The sequence below is a fragment of the Schistocerca serialis genome, chromosome 12 (genome assembly GCF_023864345.2).
Source record: "Schistocerca serialis cubense isolate TAMUIC-IGC-003099 chromosome 12, iqSchSeri2.2, whole genome shotgun sequence".
In the NCBI taxonomy this organism is placed as follows: Eukaryota; Metazoa; Arthropoda; class Insecta; order Orthoptera; family Acrididae; genus Schistocerca; species Schistocerca serialis.
In genome coordinates, this window is record NC_064649.1 from 48,389,402 (window position 1) to 48,407,573 (window position 18,172).

Genomic DNA, 18,172 nt, shown 5'->3' on the forward strand with positions numbered 1-18,172 from the left:
ACATTACACGAGAAAAAGCGAGAAGTGGTAATTCGTAGTAAAAACCGCAGAAAACATAACGTTTTCTACATTGTTTTCGTATCGACGTAACTGAAAATTTCACATTGGACGAATTACTCTCAGAAACGTTTACATTTATCGTCTGGCAACTAATGCAGCGTGATGACGTTTGCGGTCGCACCACTCTGTACGAAGTAGAAGCTTCTAAGTTGTTGCAGTCACCAAGAAAGAGGCACAGAAATTCAAGTTTTAGTTTTTAAAAATTCAGTTTTAAGCTGCTTTTGCTGCCTTGTAGTTGACCTAGGATCTTAAGATTTTGCATGAACCGAACTCTGGCAGCCACATTACACGAGAAAAAGCGAGAAGTGGTAATTCGTAGTAAAAACCGCAGAAAACATAACGTTTTCAACATTTGTTTTCGAAATGACGTAACTGAAAATCTTCAAATTGGACGCATTACTCTCAGAAACGTTTACATTTATCGTCTGGCAACTAATGCAGCGTGATGACGTTTGCGGTCGCACCACTCTGTACGAAATAGAAGCTTCTAAGTTGTTGCAGTCACCAAGAAAGAGGCACAGAAATTCAAGTTTTAGTTTTTGAAAATTCAGTTTTTGGCTGCTTTTGCTGCCTTGTAGTTGACCTAGGACCTTAAGATTTTGCATGAACCGAACTCTGGCAGCCACATTACACGAGAAAAAGCGAGAAGTGATAATTCGTAGTAAAAACCGCAGAAAACATAACGTTTTCAACATTTGTTTTCGAAATGACGTAACTGAAAATCTTCACATTGGACGCATTTTTCTCAGAAACGATTACATTTATCGTCTGGCAACTAATGCAGCGTGATGACGTTTGCGGTCGCACCACTCTGTACGAAGTAGAAGCTTCTAAGTTGTTGCAGTCACCAAGAAAGAGGCACAGAAATTCAAGTTTTAGTTTTTGAAAATTCAGTTTTTGGCGGCTTTTGCTGCCTTGTAGTTGACCTAGGACCTTAAGATTTTGCATGAACCGAACTCTGGCAGCCACATTACACGAGAAAAAGCGAGAAGTGGTAATTCGTAGTAAAAACCGCAGAAACATAACGTTTTCTACATTGTTTTCGAAATGACGTAACTGAAAATCTTCACATTGGACGCATTACTCTCAGAAACGTCTACATTTATCGTCTGGCAACTAATGCAGCGTGATGACGTTTGCGGTCGCACCACTCTGTACGAAGTAGAAGCTTCTAAGTTGTTGCAGTCACCAAGAAAGAGGCACAGAAATTCAAGTTTTAGTTTTTGAAAATTCAGTTTTTGGCTGCTTTTGCTGCCTTGTAGTTGACCTAGGACCTTAAGATTTTGCATGAACCGAACTCTGGCAGCCACATTACACGAGAAAAAGCGAGAAGTGGTAATTCGTAGTAAAAACCGCAGAAAACATAACGTGTTCAACATTTGTTTTCGAAATGACGTAACTGAAAATCTTCACATTGGACGCATTACTCTCAGAAACGTTTACATTTATCGTCTGGCAACTAATGCAGCGTGATGACGTTTGCGGTCGCACCACTCTGTACGAAGTAGAAGCTTCTAAGTTGTTGCAGTCACCAAGAAAGAGGCACAGAAATTCAAGTTTTAGTTTTTGAAAATTCAGTTTTTGGCTGCTTTGGCTGCCTTGTAGTTGACCTAGGACCTTAAGATTCTGCATGAACCGAACTCTGGCAGCCACATTACACGAGAAAAAGCGAGAAGTGATAATTCGTATTAAAAACCGCAGAAAACATAACGTTTTCAACATTTGTTTTCGAAATGACGTAACTGAAAATCTTCACATTGGACGCATTTTTCTCAGAAACGATTACATTTATCGTCTGGCAACTAATGCAGCGTGATGACGTTTGCGGTCGCACCACTCTGTACGAAGTAGAAGCTTCTAAGTTGTTGCAGTCACCAAGAAAGAGGCACAGAAATTCAAGTTTTAGTTTTTGAAAATTCAGTTTTTGGCGGCTTTTGCTGCCTTGTAGTTGACCTAGGACCTTAAGATTTTGCATGAACCGAACTCTGGCAGCCACATTACACGAGAAAAAGCGAGAAGTAGTAATTCGTAGTAAAAACCGCGGAAACATAACGTTTTCTGCATTGTTTTCGAAATGACGTAACTGAAAATCTTCACATTGGACGCATTACTCTCAGAAACGTCTACATTTATCGTCTGGCAACTAATGCAGCGTGATGACGTTTGCGGTCGCACCACTCTGTACGAAGTAGAAGCTTCTAAGTTGTTGCAGTCACCAAGAAAGAGGCACAGAAATTCAAGTTTTAGTTTTTGAAAATTCAGTTTTTGGCTGCTTTTGCTGCCTTGTAGTTGACCTAGGACCTTAAGATTTTGCATGAACCGATCTCTGGCAGCCACATTACACGAGAAAAAGCGAGAAGTGGTAATTCGTAGTAAAAACCGCAGAAACATAACGTTTTCTACATTGTTTTCGAAATGACGTAACTGAAAATCTTCACATTGGACGCATTACTCTCAGAAACGTCTACATTTATCGTCTGGCAACTAATGCAGCGTGATGACGTTTGCGGTCGCACCACTCTGTACGAAGTAGAAGCTTCTAAGTTGTTGCAGTCACCAAGAAAGAGGCACAGAAATTCAAGTTTTAGTTTTTGAAAATTCAGTTTTTGGCTGCTTTTGCTGCCTTGTAGTTGACCTAGGACCTTAAGATTTTGCATGAACCGAACTCTGGCAGCCACATTACACGAGAAAAAGCGAGAAGTGGTAATTCGTAGTAAAAACCGCAGAAAACATAACGTTTTCAACATTTGTTTTCGAAATGACGTAACTGAAAATCTTCACATTGGACGCATTACTCTCAGAAACGTTTACATTTATCGTCTGGCAACTAATGCAGCGTGATGACGTTTGCGGTCGCACCACTCTGTACGAAGTAGAAGCTTCTAAGTTGTTGCAGTCACCAAGAAAGAGGCACAGAAATTCAAGTTTTAGTTTTTGAAAATTCAGTTTTTGGCTGCTTTTGCTGCCTTGTAGTTGACCTAGGACCTTAAGATTTTGCATGAACCGAACTCTGGCAGCCACATTACACGAGAAAAAGCGAGAAGTGGTAAATCGTAGTAAAAACCGCAGAAAACATAACGTTTTCAACATTTGTTTTCGAAATGACGTAACTGAAAATCTTCACATTGGACGCATTACTCTCAGAAACGTTTACATTTATCGTCTGGCAACTAATGCAGCGTGATGACGTTTGCGGTCGCACCACTCTGTACGAAGTAGAAGCTTCTAAGTTGTTGCAGTCACCAAGAAAGAGGCACAGAAATTCAAGTTTTTGTTTTTGAAAATTTAGTTTTTGGCTGCTTTTGCTGCCTTGTAGTTGACCTAGGACCTTAAGATTTTACATGAACCGAACTCTATCAGCCACTTTACACGACAAAAAGCGAGAAGTGGTAATTCGTAGTAAAAACCGCAGAAAACCTAACTTTTTCTACATTGTTTTCGTATCGACGTAACTGAAAATCTTCACATTGGACGCATTACTCTCAGAAACGTTTACATTTATCGTCTGGCAACTAATGCAGCGTGATGACGTTTGCGGTCGCACCACTCTGTACGAAGTAGAAGCTTCTAAGTTGTTGCAGTCACCAAGAAAGAGGCACAGAAATTCAAGTTTTAGTTTTTAAAAATTCAGTTTTTGGCTGCTTTTGCTGCCTTGTAGTTGACCTAGGACCTTAAGATTTTGCATGAACCGAACTCTGGCAGCCACATTACACGAGAAAAAGCGAGAAGTGGTAATTCGTAGTAAAAACCGCAGAAAACATAACGTTTTCAACATTTGTTTTCGAAATGACGTAACTGAAAATCTTCAAATTGGACGCATTACTCTCAGAAACGTTTACATTTATCGTCTGGCAACTAATGCAGCGTGATGACGTTTGCGGTCGCACCACTCTGTACGAAGTAGAAGCTTCTAAGTTGTTGCAGTCACCAAGAAAGAGGCACAGAAATTCAAGTTTTAGTTTTTGAAAATTCAGTTTTTGGCTGCTTTTGCTGCCTTGTAGTTGACCTAGGACCTTAAGATTTTGCATGAACCGAACTCTGGCGGCCACATTACACGAGAAAAAGAGAGAAGTGATAATTCGTAGTAAAAACCGCAGAAAACATAACGTTTTCAACATTTGTTTTCAAAATGACGTAACTGAAAATCTTCACATTGGACGCATTACTCTCAGAAACGTTTACATTTATCGTCTGGCAACTAATGCAGCGTGATGACGTTTGCGGTCGCACCACTCTGTACGAAGTAGAAGCTTCTAAGTTGTTGCAGTCACCAAGAAAGAGGCACAGAAATTCAAGTTTTAGTTTTTGAAAATTCAGTTTTTGGCTGCTTTTGCTGCATTGTGGTTGACCTAGGACCTTAAGATTTTGCATGAACCGAACTCTGGCAGCCACATTACACGAGAAAAAGCGAGAAGTGATAATTCGTAGTAAAAACCGCAGAAAACATAACGTTTTCAACATTTGTTTTCGAAATGACGTAACTGAAAATCTTCACATTGGACGCATTACTCTCAGAAACGTTTACATTTATCGTCTGGCAACTAATGCAGCGTGATGACGTTTGCGGTCGCACCACTCTGTACGAAGCAGAAACTTCTAAGTTGTTGCAGTCACCAAGAAAGAGGCACAGAAACTCAAGTTTTAGTTTTTGAAAATTCAGTTTTTGGCTGCTTTTGCTGCCTTGTAGTTGACCTAGGACCTTAAGATTTTGCATGAACCGAACTCTGGCAGCCACATTACACGAGAAAAAGCGAGAAGTGGTAATTCGTAGTAAAAACCGCAGAAAACATAACGTTTTCTACATTGTTTTCGTATCGACGTAACTGAAAATCTTCATTTTGGACGCATTACTCTCAGAAACGTTTACATTTATCGTCTGTCAACTAATGCAGCGTGATGACGTTTGCGGTCGCACCACTCTGTACGAAGTAGAAGCTTCTAAGTTGTTGCAGTCACCAAGAAAGAGGCACAGAAATTCAAGTTTTAGTTTTTAAAAATTCAGTTTTAGGCTGCTTTTGCTGCCTTGTAGTTGACCTAGGACCTTAAGATTTTGCATGAACCGAACTCTGGCAGCCACATTACACGAGAAAAAGCGAGAAGTGGTAATTCGTAGTAAAAACCGCAGAAAACATAACGTTTTCAACATTTGTTTTCGAAATGACGTAACTGAAAATCTTCAAATTGGACGCATTACTCTCAGAAACGTTTACATTTATCGTCTGGCAAGTAATGCAGCGTGATGACGTTTGCGGTCGCACCACTCTGTACGAAGTAGAAGCTTCTAAGTTGTTGCAGTCACCAAGAAAGAGGCACAGAAATTCAAGTTTTAGTTTTTGAAAATTCAGTTTTTGGCTGCTTTTGCTGCCTTGTAGTTGACCTAGGACCTTACGATTTTGCATGAACCGAACTCTGGCAGCCACATTACACGAGAAAAAGCGAGAAGTGATAATTCGTAGTAAAAACCGCAGAAAACATAACGTTTTCAACATTTGTTTTCGAAATGACGTAACTGAAAATCTTCACATTGGACGCATTTTTCTCAGAAACGATTACATTTATCGTCTGGCAACTAATGCAGCGTGATGACGTTTGCGGTCGCACCACTCTGTACGAAGTAGAAGCTTCTAAGTTGTTGCAGTCACCAAGAAAGAGGCACAGAAATTCAAGTTTTAGTTTTTGAAAATTCAGTTTTTGGCGGCTTTTGCTGCCCTGTAGTTGACCTAGGACCTTAAGATTTTGCATGAACCGAACTCTGGCAGCCACATTACACGAGAAAAAGCGAGAAGTGGTAATTCGTAGTAACAAACGCAGAAACATAACGTTTTCTACATTGTTTTCGAAATGACGTAACTGAAAATCTTCACATTGGACGCATTACTCTCAGAAACGTTTACATTTATCGTCTGGCAACTAATGCAGCGTGATGACGTTTGCGGTTGCACCACTCTGTACGAAGTAGAAGCTTCTAAGTTGTTGCAGTCACCAAGAAAGAGGCACAGAAATTCAAGTTTTAGTTTTTGAAAATTCAGTTTTAGGCTGCTTTTGCTGCCTTGTAGTTGACCTAGGACCTTAAGATTTTGCATGAACTGAACTCTGGCAGCCACATTACACGAGAAAAAGCGAGAAGTGGTAATTCGTAGTAAAAACCGCAGAAAACATAACGTTTTCAACATTTGTTTTCGAAATGACGTAACTGAAAATCTTCACATTGGACGCATTACTCTCAGAAACGTTTACATTTATCGTCTGGCAACTAATGCAGCGTGATGACGTTTGCGGTCGCACCACTCTGTACGAAGTAGAAGCTTCTAAGTTGTTGCAGTCACCAAGAAAGAGGCACAGAAATTCAAGTTTTAGTTTTTGAAAATTCAGTTTTTGGCTGCTTTTGCTGCCTTGTAGTTGACCTAGGACCTTAAGATTTTGCATGAACCGAACTCTGGCAGCCACATTACACGAGAAAAAGCGAGAAGTGGTAATTCGTAGTAAAAACCGCAGAAAACATAACGTTTTCAACATTTGTTTTCGAAATGACGTAACTGAAAATCTTCACATTGGACGCATTACTCTCAGAAACGTTTACATTTATCGTCTGGCAACTAATGCAGCGTGATGACGTTTGCGGTCGCACCACTCTGTACGAAGTAGAAGCTTCTAAGTTGTTGCAGTCACCAAGAAAGAGGCACAGAAATTCAAGTTTTTGTTTTTGAAAATTTAGTTTTTGGCTGCTTTTGCTGCCTTGTAGTTGACCTAGGACCTTAAGATTTTACATGAACCGAACTCTATCAGCCACTTTACACGACAAAAAGCGAGAAGTGGTAATTCGTAGTAAAAACCGCAGAAAACCTAACTTTTTCTACATTGTTTTCGTATCGACGTAACTGAAAATCTTCACATTGGACGCATTACTCTCAGAAACGTTTACATTTATCGTCTGGCAACTAATGCAGCGTGATGACGTTTGCGGTCGCACCACTCTGTACGAAGTAGAAGCTTCTAAGTTGTTGCAGTCACCAAGAAAGAGGCACAGAAATTCAAGTTTTAGTTTTTAAAAATTCAGTTTTTGGCTGCTTTTGCTGCCTTGTAGTTGACCTAGGACCTTAAGATTTTGCATGAACCGAACTCTGGCAGCCACATTACACGAGAAAAAGCGAGAAGTGGTAATTCGTAGTAAAAACCGCAGAAAACATAACGTTTTCAACATTTGTTTTCGAAATGACGTAACTGAAAATCTTCAAATTGGACGCATTACTCTCAGAAACGTTTACATTTATCGTCTGGCAACTAATGCAGCGTGATGACGTTTGCGGTCGCACCACTCTGTACGAAGTAGAAGCTTCTAAGTTGTTGCAGTCACCAAGAAAGAGGCACAGAAATTCAAGTTTTAGTTTTTGAAAATTCAGTTTTTGGCTGCTTTTGCTGCCTTGTAGTTGACCTAGGACCTTAAGATTTTGCATGAACCGAACTCTGGCGGCCACATTACACGAGAAAAAGCGAGAAGTGATAATTCGTAGTAAAAACCGCAGAAAACATAACGTTTTCAACATTTGTTTTCAAAATGACGTAACTGAAAATCTTCACATTGGACGCATTACTCTCAGAAACGTTTACATTTATCGTCTGGCAACTAATGCAGCGTGATGACGTTTGCGGTCGCACCACTCTGTACGAAGTAGAAGCTTCTAAGTTGTTGCAGTCACCAAGAAAGAGGCACAGAAATTCAAGTTTTAGTTTTTGAAAATTCAGTTTTTGGCTGCTTTTGCTGCATTGTGGTTGACCTAGGACCTTAAGATTTTGCATGAACCGAACTCTGGCAGCCACATTACACGAGAAAAAGCGAGAAGTGATAATTCGTAGTAAAAACCGCAGAAAACATAACGTTTTCAACATTTGTTTTCGAAATGACGTAACTGAAAATCTTCACATTGGACGCATTACTCTCAGAAACGTTTACATTTATCGTCTGGCAACTAATGCAGCGTGATGACGTTTGCGGTCGCACCACTCTGTACGAAGCAGAAACTTCTAAGTTGTTGCAGTCACCAAGAAAGAGGCACAGAAACTCAAGTTTTAGTTTTTGAAAATTCAGTTTTTGGCTGCTTTTGCTGCCTTGTAGTTGACCTAGGACCTTAAGATTTTGCATGAACCGAACTCTGGCAGCCACATTACACGAGAAAAAGCGAGAAGTGGTAATTCGTAGTAAAAACCGCAGAAAACATAACGTTTTCTACATTGTTTTCGTATCGACGTAACTGAAAATCTTCATTTTGGACGCATTACTCTCAGAAACGTTTACATTTAACGTCTGTCAACTAATGCAGCGTGATGACGTTTGCGGTCGCACCACTCTGTACGAAGTAGAAGCTTCTAAGTTGTTGCAGTCACCAAGAAAGAGGCACAGAAATTCAAGTTTTAGTTTTTAAAAATTCAGTTTTAGGCTGCTTTTGCTGCCTTGTAGTTGACCTAGGACCTTAAGATTTTGCATGAACCGAACTCTGGCAGCCACATTACACGAGAAAAAGCGAGAAGTGGTAATTCGTAGTAAAAACCGCAGAAAACATAACGTTTTCAACATTTGTTTTCGAAATGACGTAACTGAAAATCTTCAAATTGGACGCATTACTCTCAGAAACGTTTACATTTATCGTCTGGCAAGTAATGCAGCGTGATGACGTTTGCGGTCGCACCACTCTGTACGAAGTAGAAGCTTCTAAGTTGTTGCAGTCACCAAGAAAGAGGCACAGAAATTCAAGTTTTAGTTTTTGAAAATTCAGTTTTTGGCTGCTTTTGCTGCCTTGTAGTTGACCTAGGACCTTACGATTTTGCATGAACCGAACTCTGGCAGCCACATTACACGAGAAAAAGCGAGAAGTGATAATTCGTAGTAAAAACCGCAGAAAACATAACGTTTTCAACATTTGTTTTCGAAATGACGTAACTGAAAATCTTCACATTGGACGCATTTTTCTCAGAAACGATTACATTTATCGTCTGGCAACTAATGCAGCGTGATGACGTTTGCGGTCGCACCACTCTGTACGAAGTAGAAGCTTCTAAGTTGTTGCAGTCACCAAGAAAGAGGCACAGAAATTCAAGTTTTAGTTTTTGAAAATTCAGTTTTTGGCGGCTTTTGCTGCCCTGTAGTTGACCTAGGACCTTAAGATTTTGCATGAACCGAACTCTGGCAGCCACATTACACGAGAAAAAGCGAGAAGTGGTAATTCGTAGTAACAAACGCAGAAACATAACGTTTTCTACATTGTTTTCGAAATGACGTAACTGAAAATCTTCACATTGGACGCATTACTCTCAGAAACGTTTACATTTATCGTCTGGCAACTAATGCAGCGTGATGACGTTTGCGGTTGCACCACTCTGTACGAAGTAGAAGCTTCTAAGTTGTTGCAGTCACCAAGAAAGAGGCACAGAAATTCAAGTTTTAGTTTTTGAAAATTCAGTTTTAGGCTGCTTTTGCTGCCTTGTAGTTGACCTAGGACCTTAAGATTTTGCATGAACTGAACTCTGGCAGCCACATTACACGAGAAAAAGCGAGAAGTGGTAATTCGTAGTAAAAACCGCAGAAAACATAACGTTTTCAACATTTGTTTTCGAAATGACGTAACTGAAAATCTTCACATTGGACGCATTACTCTCAGAAACGTTTACATTTATCGTCTGGCAACTAATGCAGCGTGATGACGTTTGCGGTCGCACCACTCTGTACGAAGTAGAAGCTTCTAAGTTGTTGCAGTCACCAAGAAAGAGGCACAGAAATTCAAGTTTTAGTTTTTGATAATTCAGTTTTTGGCTGCTTTTGCTGCCTTGTAGATGACCTAGGACCTTAAGATTTTGCATGAACCGAACTCTGGCAGCCACATTACACGAGAAAAAGCGAGAAGTGGTAATTCGTAGTAAAAACCGCAGAAAACATAACGTTTTCAACATTTGTTTTCGAAATGACGTAACTGAAAATCTTCACATTGGACGCATTACTCTCAGAAACGTTTACATTTATCGTCTGGCAACTAATGCAGCGTGATGACGTTTGCGGTCGCACCACTCTGTACGAAGTAGAAGCTTCTAAGTTGTTGCAGTCACCAAGAAAGAGGCTCAGAAATTCAAGTTTTAGTTTTTGAAAATTCAGTTTTTGGCTGCTTTTGCTGCCTTGTAGTTGACCTAGGACCTTAAGATTTTGCATGAACCGAACTCTGGCAGCCACATTACACGAGAAAAAACGAGAAGTGGTAATTCGTAGTAAAAACCGCAGAAAACATAACGTTTTCAACATTTGTTTTCGAAATGACGTAACTGAAAATCTTCACATTGGACGCATTACTCTCAGAAACGTTTACATTTATCGTCTGGCAACTAATGCAGCGTGATGACGTTTGCGGTCGCACCACTGTGTACGAAGTAGAAGCTTCTAAGTTGTTGCAGTCACCAAGAAAGAGGCTCAGAAATTCAAGTTTTAGTTTTTGAAAATTCAGTTTTTGGCTGCTTTTGCTGCCTTGTAGTTGACCTAGGACCTTAAGATTTTGCATGAACCGAACTCTGGCAGCCACATTACACGAGAAAAAGCGAGAAGTGGTAATTCGTAGTAAAAACCGCAGAAAACATAACGTTTTCTACATTGTTTTCGTATCGACGTAACTGAAAATCTTCACATTGGACGCATTACTCTCAGAAACGTTTACATTTATCGTCTGGCAACTAATGCAGCGTGATGACGTTTGCGGTCGCACCACTCTGTACGAAGTAGAAGCTTCTAAGTTGTTGCAGTCACCAAGAAAGAGGCACAGAAATTCAAGTTTTAGTTTTTGAAAATTCAGTTTTTGGCTGCTTTTGCTGCCTTGTAGTTGACCTAGGACCTTAAGATTTTGCATGAACCGAACTCTGGCAGCCACATTACACGAGAAAAAGCGAGAAGTGGTAATTCGTAGTAAAAACCGCACAAAACATAACGTTTTCAACATTTGTTTTCGAAATGACGTAACTGAAAATCTTCACATTGGACGCATTACTCTCAGAAACGTTTACATTTATCGTCTGGCAACTAATGCAGCGTGATGACGTTTGCGGTCGCACCACTCTGTACGAAGTAGAAGCTTCTAAGTTGTTGCAGTCACCAAGAAAGAGGCACAGAAATTCAAGTTTATTTTTTGAAAATTCAGTTTTTGGCTGCTTTTGCTGCCTTGTAGTTGACCTAGGACCTTAAGATTTTGCATGAACCGAACTCTGGCAGCCACATTACACGAGAAAAAGCGAGAAGTGGTAATTCGTAGTAAAAACCGCAGAAAACATAACGTTTTCAACATTTGTTTTCGAAATGACGTAACTGAAAATCTTCACATGTGACGCATTACTCTCAGAAACGTTTACATTTATCGTCTGGCAACTAATGCAGCGTGATGACGTTTGCGGTCGCACCACTCTGTACGAAGTAGAAGCTTCTAAGTTGTTGCAGTCACCAAGAAAGAGGCACAGAAATTCAAGTTTTAGTTTTTGAAAATTCAGTTTTTGGCTGCTTTTGCTGCCTTGTAGTTGACCTAGGACCCTAAGATTTTGCACGAACCGAACTCTGGCAGCCACATTACACGAGAAAAAGCGAGAAGTGGTAATTCGTAGTAAAAACCGCAGAAAACATAACGTTTTCAACATTTGTTTTCGAAATGACGTAACTGAAAATCTTCACATTGGACGCATCACTCTCAGAAACGTTTACATTTATCGTCTGGCAAGTAATGCAGCGTGATGACGTTTGCGGTCGCACCACTCTGTACGAAGTAGAAGCTTCTAAGTTGTTGCAGTCACCAAGAAAGAGGCACAGAAATTCAAGTTTTAGTTTTTGAAAATTCAGTTTTTGGCTGCTTTTGCTGCCTTGTAGTTGACCTAGGACCTTAATATTTTGCATGAACCGAACTTTGGCAGCCACATTACACGAGAAAAAGCGAGAAGTGGTAATTCGTAGTAAAAACCGCAGAAAACATAACGTTTTCTACATTGTTTTCGTATCGACGTAACTGAAAATCTTCACATTGGACGCATTACTCTCAGAAACGTTTACATTTATCGTCTGGCAACTAATGCAGCGTGATGACGTTTGCGGTCGCACCACTCTGTTCGAAGTAGAAGCTTCTAAGTTGTTGCAGTCACCAAGAAAGAGGCACAGAAATGCAAGTTTCAGTTTTTGAAAATTCAGTTTTTGGCTCCTTTTGCTGCCTTGTAGTTGACCTAGGACCCTAAGATTTTGCATGAACCGAACTCTGGCAGCCACATTACTCGAGAAAAAGCGAGAAGTGGTAATTCGTAGTAAAAACCGCAGAAAACATAACGTTTTCTACATTGTTTTCGTATCGACGTAACTGTAAATCTTCACATTGGACGCATTACTCTCAGAAACGTTTACATTTATCGTCTGGCAACTAATGCAGCGTGATGGCGTTTGCGGTCGCACCACTCTGTACGAAGTAGAAGCTTCTAAGTTGTTGCAGTCACCAAGAAAGAGGCACAGAAATTCAAGTTTTAGTTTTTGAAAATTCAGTTTTAGGCTGCTTTTGCTGCCTTGTGGTTGACCTAGGACCTTAAGATTTTGCATGAACCGAACTCTGGCAGCCACATTACATGAGAAAAAGCGAGAAGTGGTAATTCGTAGTAAAAACCGCAGAAAACATAACGTTTTCTACATTGTTTTCGTATCGACCTAACTGAAAATCTTCACATTGGACGCATTACTCTCAGAAACGTTTACATTTATCGTCTGGCAACTAATGCAGCGGGATGACGTTTGCGGTCGCACCACTCTGTACGAAGTAGAAGCTTCTAAGTTGTTGCAGTCACCAAGAAAGAGGCACAGAAATTCAAGTTTTAGTTTTTGAAAATTCAGTTTTTGGCTGCTTTTGCTGCCTTGTAGTTGACCTAGGACCTTAATATTTTGCATGAACCAAACTCTGGCAGCCACATTACACGAGAAAAAGCGAGAAGTGGTAATTCGTAGTAAAAACCGCAGAAAACATAACGTTTTCAACATTTGTTTTCGAAATGACGTAACTGAAAATCTTCACATTGGACGCATTACTCTCAGAAACGTTTACATTTATCGTCTGGCAACTAATGCAGCGTGATGACGTTTGCGGTCGCACCACTCTGTACGAAGTAGAAGCTTCTAAGTTGTTGCAGTCACCAAGAAAGGGGCACAGAAATTCAAGTTTTAGTTTTTGAAAATTCAGTTTTTGGCTGCTTTTGCTGCCTTGTAGTTGACGTAGGACCTTAAGATTTTGCATGAACCGAACTCTGGCAGCCACATTACACGAGAAAAAGCAAGAAGTGGTAATTCGTAGTAAAAACCGCAGAAAACATAACGTTTTCTACATTGTTTTCGTATCGACGTAACTGAAAATCTTCACATTGGACGCATGACTCTCAGAAACGTTTATATTTATCGTCTGGCAACTAATGCAGCGTGATGACGTTTGCGGTCGCACCACTCTGTTCGAAGTAGAAGCTTCTAAGTTGTTGCAGTCACCAAGAAAGAGGCACAGAAATGCAAGTTTCAGTTTTTGAAAATTCAGTTTTTGGCTCCTTTTGCTGCCTTGTAGTTGACCTAGGACCCTAAGATTTTGCATGAACCGAACTCTGGCAGCCACATTACACGAGAAAAAGCGAGAAGTGGTAATTCGTAGTAAAAACCGCAGAAAACATAACGTTTTCTACATTGTTTTCGTATCGACGTAACTGTAAATCTTCACATTGGACGCATTACTCTCAGAAACGTTTACATTTATCGTCTGGCAACTAATGCAGCGTGATGGCGTTTGCGGTCGCACCACTCTGTACGAAGTAGAAGCTTCTAAGTTGTTGCAGTCACCAAGAAAGAGGCACAGAAATTCAAGTTTTAGTTTTTGAAAATTCAGTTTTAGGCTGCTTTTGCTGCCTTGTGGTTGACCTAGGACCTTAAGATTTTGCATGAACCGAACTCTGGCAGCCACATTACATGAGAAAAAGCGAGAAGTGGTAATTCGTAGTAAAAACCGCAGAAAACATAACGTTTTCTACATTGTTTTCGTATCGACGTAACTGAAAATCTTCACATTGGACGCATTACTCTCAGAAACGTTTACATTTATCGTCTGGCAACTAATGCACCGTGATGACGTTTGCGGTCGCACCACTCTGTACGAAGTAGAAGCTTCTAAGTTGTTGCAGTCACCAAGAAAGAGGCACAGAAATTCAAGTTTTAGTTTTTGAAAATTCAGTTTTTGGCTGCTTTTGCTGCCTTGTAGTTGACCTAGGACCTTAATATTTTGCATGAACCAAACTCTGGCAGCCACATTACACGAGAAAAAGCGAGAAGTGGTAATTCGTAGTAAAAACCGCAGAAAACATAACGTTTTCAACATTTGCTTTCGAAATGACGTAACTGAAAATCTTCACATTGGACGCATTACTCTCAGAAACGTTTACATTTATAGTCTGGCAACTAATGCAGCGTGATGAAGTTTGCGGTCGCACCACTCTGTACGAAGTAGAAGCTTCTAAATTGTTGCAGTCACCAAGAAAGGGGCACAGAAATTCAAGTTTTAGTTTTTGAAAATTCAGTTTTTGGCTGCTTTTGCTGCCTTGTAGTTGACCTAGGACCTTAATATTTTGCATGAACCAAACTCTGGCAGCCACATTACACGAGAAAAAGCGAGAAGTGGTAATTCGTAGTAAAAACCGCAGAAAACATAACGTTTTCAACATTTGCTTTGGAAATGACGTAACTGAAAATCTTCACATTGGACGCATTACTCTCAGAAACGTTTACATTTATAGTCTGGCAACTAATGCAGCGTGATGAAGTTTGCGGTCGCACCACTCTGTACGAAGTAGAAGCTTCTAAGTTGTTGCAGTCACCAAGAAAGGGGCACAGAAATTCAAGTTTTAGTTTTTGAAAATTCAGTTTTTGGCTGCTTTTGCTGCCTTGTAGTTGACGTAGGACCTTAAGATTTTGCATGAACCGAACTCTGGCAGCCACATTACACGAGAAAAAGCAAGAAGTGGTAATTCGTAGTAAAAACCGCAGAAAACATAACGTTTTCTACATTGTTTTCGTATCGACGTAACTGAAAATCTTCACATTGGACGCATGACTCTCAGAAACGTTTATATTTATCGTCTGGCAACTAATGCAGCGTGATGACGTTTGCGGTCGCACCACTCTGTTCGAAGTAGAAGCTTCTAAGTTGTTGCAGTCACCAAGAAAGAGGCACAGAAATGCAAGTTTCAGTTTTTGAAAATTCAGTTTTTGGCTCCTTTTGCTGCCTTGTAGTTGACCTAGGACCCTAAGATTTTGCATGAACCGAACTCTGGCAGCCACATTACACGAGAAAAAGCGAGAAGTGGTAATTCGTAGTAAAAACCGCAGAAAACATAACGTTTTCTACATTGTTTTCGTATCGACGTAACTGTAAATCTTCACATTGGACGCATTACTCTCAGAAACGTTTACATTTATCGTCTGGCAACTAATGCAGCGTGATGGCGTTTGCGGTCGCACCACTCTGTACGAAGTAGAAGCTTCTAAGTTGTTGCAGTCACCAAGAAAGAGGCACAGAAATTCAAGTTTTAGTTTTTGAAAATTCAGTTTTAGGCTGCTTTTGCTGCCTTGTGGTTGACCTAGGACCTTAAGATTTTGCATGAACCGAACTCTGGCAGCCACATTACATGAGAAAAAGCGAGAAGTGGTAATTCGTAGTAAAAACCGCAGAAAACATAACGTTTTCTACATTGTTTTCGTATCGACGTAACTGAAAATCTTCACATTGGACGCATTACTCTCAGAAACGTTTACATTTATCGTCTGGCAACTAATGCAGCGTGATGACGTTTGCGGTCGCACCACTCTGTACGAAGTAGAAGCTTCTAAGTTGTTGCAGTCACCAAGAAAGAGGCACAGAAATTCAAGTTTTAGTTTTTGAAAATTCAGTTTTTGGCTGCTTTTGCTGCCTTGTAGTTGACCTAGGACCTTAATATTTTGCATGAACCAAACTCTGGCAGCCACATTACACGAGAAAAAGCGAGAAGTGGTAATTCGTAGTAAAAACCGCAGAAAACATAACGTTTTCAACATTTGCTTTCGAAATGACGTAACTGAAAATCTTCACATTGGACGCATTACTCTCAGAAACGTTTACATTTATAGTCTGGCAACTAATGCAGCGTGATGAAGTTTGCGGTCGCACCACTCTGTACGAAGTAGAAGCTTCTAAGTTGTTGCAGTCACCAAGAAAGGGGCACAGAAATTCAAGTTTTAGTTTTTGAAAATTCAGTTTTTGGCTGCTTTTGCTGCCTTGTAGTTGACGTAGGACCTTAAGATTTTGCATGAACCGAACTCTGGCAGCCACATTACACGAGAAAAAGCAAGAAGTGGTAATTCGTAGTAAAAACCGCAGAAAACATAACGTTTTCTACATTGTTTTCGTATCGACGTAACTGAAAATCTTCACATTGGACGCATGACTCTCAGAAACGTTTATATTTATCGTCTGGCAACTAATGCAGCGTGATGACGTTTGCGGTCGCACCACTCTGTACGAAGGAGAAGCTTCTAAGTTGTTTCAGTCACCAAGAAAGAGGCACAGAAATTCAAGTTTTAGTTTTTGAAAATTCAGTTTTTGGCTGCTTTTGCTGCCTTGTAGTTGACCTAGGTCCTTAAGATTTTGCATGAACCGAACTCTGGCTGCCACATTACGTGAGAAAAAGAGAGAAGTGGTAATTCGTAGTAAAAACCGCAGAAAACATAACGTTTTCTACATTGTTTTCGTATCGACGTAACTGAAAATCTTCACATTGGACGCATTACTCTCAGAAACGTTTACATTTATCGTCTGGCAACTAATGCAGCGTGATGACGTTTGCGGTCGCACCACTCTGTACGAAGTAGAAGCTTCTAAGTTGTGGCAGTCACCAAGAAAGAGGCACAGAAATTCAAGTTTTAGTTTTTGAAAATTCACTTTTTGGCTGCTTTTGCTGCCTTGTAGTTGACCTAGGACCCTAAGATTTTGCATGAACCGAACTCCGGCAGCCACATTACACGAGAAAAAGCGAGAAGTGGTAATTCGTAGTAAAAACCGCAGAAAACATAACGTTTTCAACATTTGTTTTCGTATCGACGTAACTGAAAATCTTGACATTGGACGCATTACTCTCAGAAACGTTTACATTTATCGTCTGGCAACTAATGCAGCGTGATGACGTTTGCGGTCGCACCACTCTGTACGAAGTAGAAGCTTCTAAGTTGTTGCAGTCACCAAGAAAGAGGCACAGAAATTCAAGTTTTAGTTTTTGGAAATTCAGTTTTAGGCTGCTTTTGCTGCCTTGTGGTTGACCTAGGACCTTAAGATTTTGCATGAACCTAACTCTGGCAGCCACATTACACGAGAAAAAGCGAGAAGTGGTAATTCGTAGTAAAAACCGCAGAAAACATAACGTTTTCTACATTGTTTTCGTATCGACCTAACTGAAAATCTTCACATTGGACGCATTACTCTCAGAAACGTTTACATTTATCGTCTGGCAACTAATGCAGCGTGATGACGTTTGCTGTCGCACCACTCTGTACGAAGTAGAAGCTTCTAAGTTGTTGCAGTCACCAAGAAAGAGGCACAGAAATTCAAGTTTTAGTTTTTGAAAATTCAGTTTTTGGCTGCTTTTGCTGCCTTGTAGTTGACCTAGGACCTTAAGACTTTGCATGAAACGAACTCTGGCAGCCACATTACACGAGAAAAAGCGAGAAGTGGTAATTCGTAGTAAAAACCGAAGAAAACATAACGTTTTCAACATTTGTTTTCGAAATGACGTAACTGAAAATCTTCACAATAGACCCATTACTCTCAGAAACGTTTACATTTATCGTCTGGCAACTAATGCAGCGTGATGACGTTTGCGGTCGCACCACTCTGTACGAAGTAGAAGCTTCTAAGTTGTTGCAGTCACCAAGAAAGAGGCACAGAAATTCAAGTTTTAGTTTTTGAAAATTCAGTTTTTGGCTGCTTTTCCTGCCTTGTAGTTGACCTAGGACCTTAAGATTTTGCATGAACCGAACTCTGGCAGCCACATTACACGAGAAAAAGCGAGA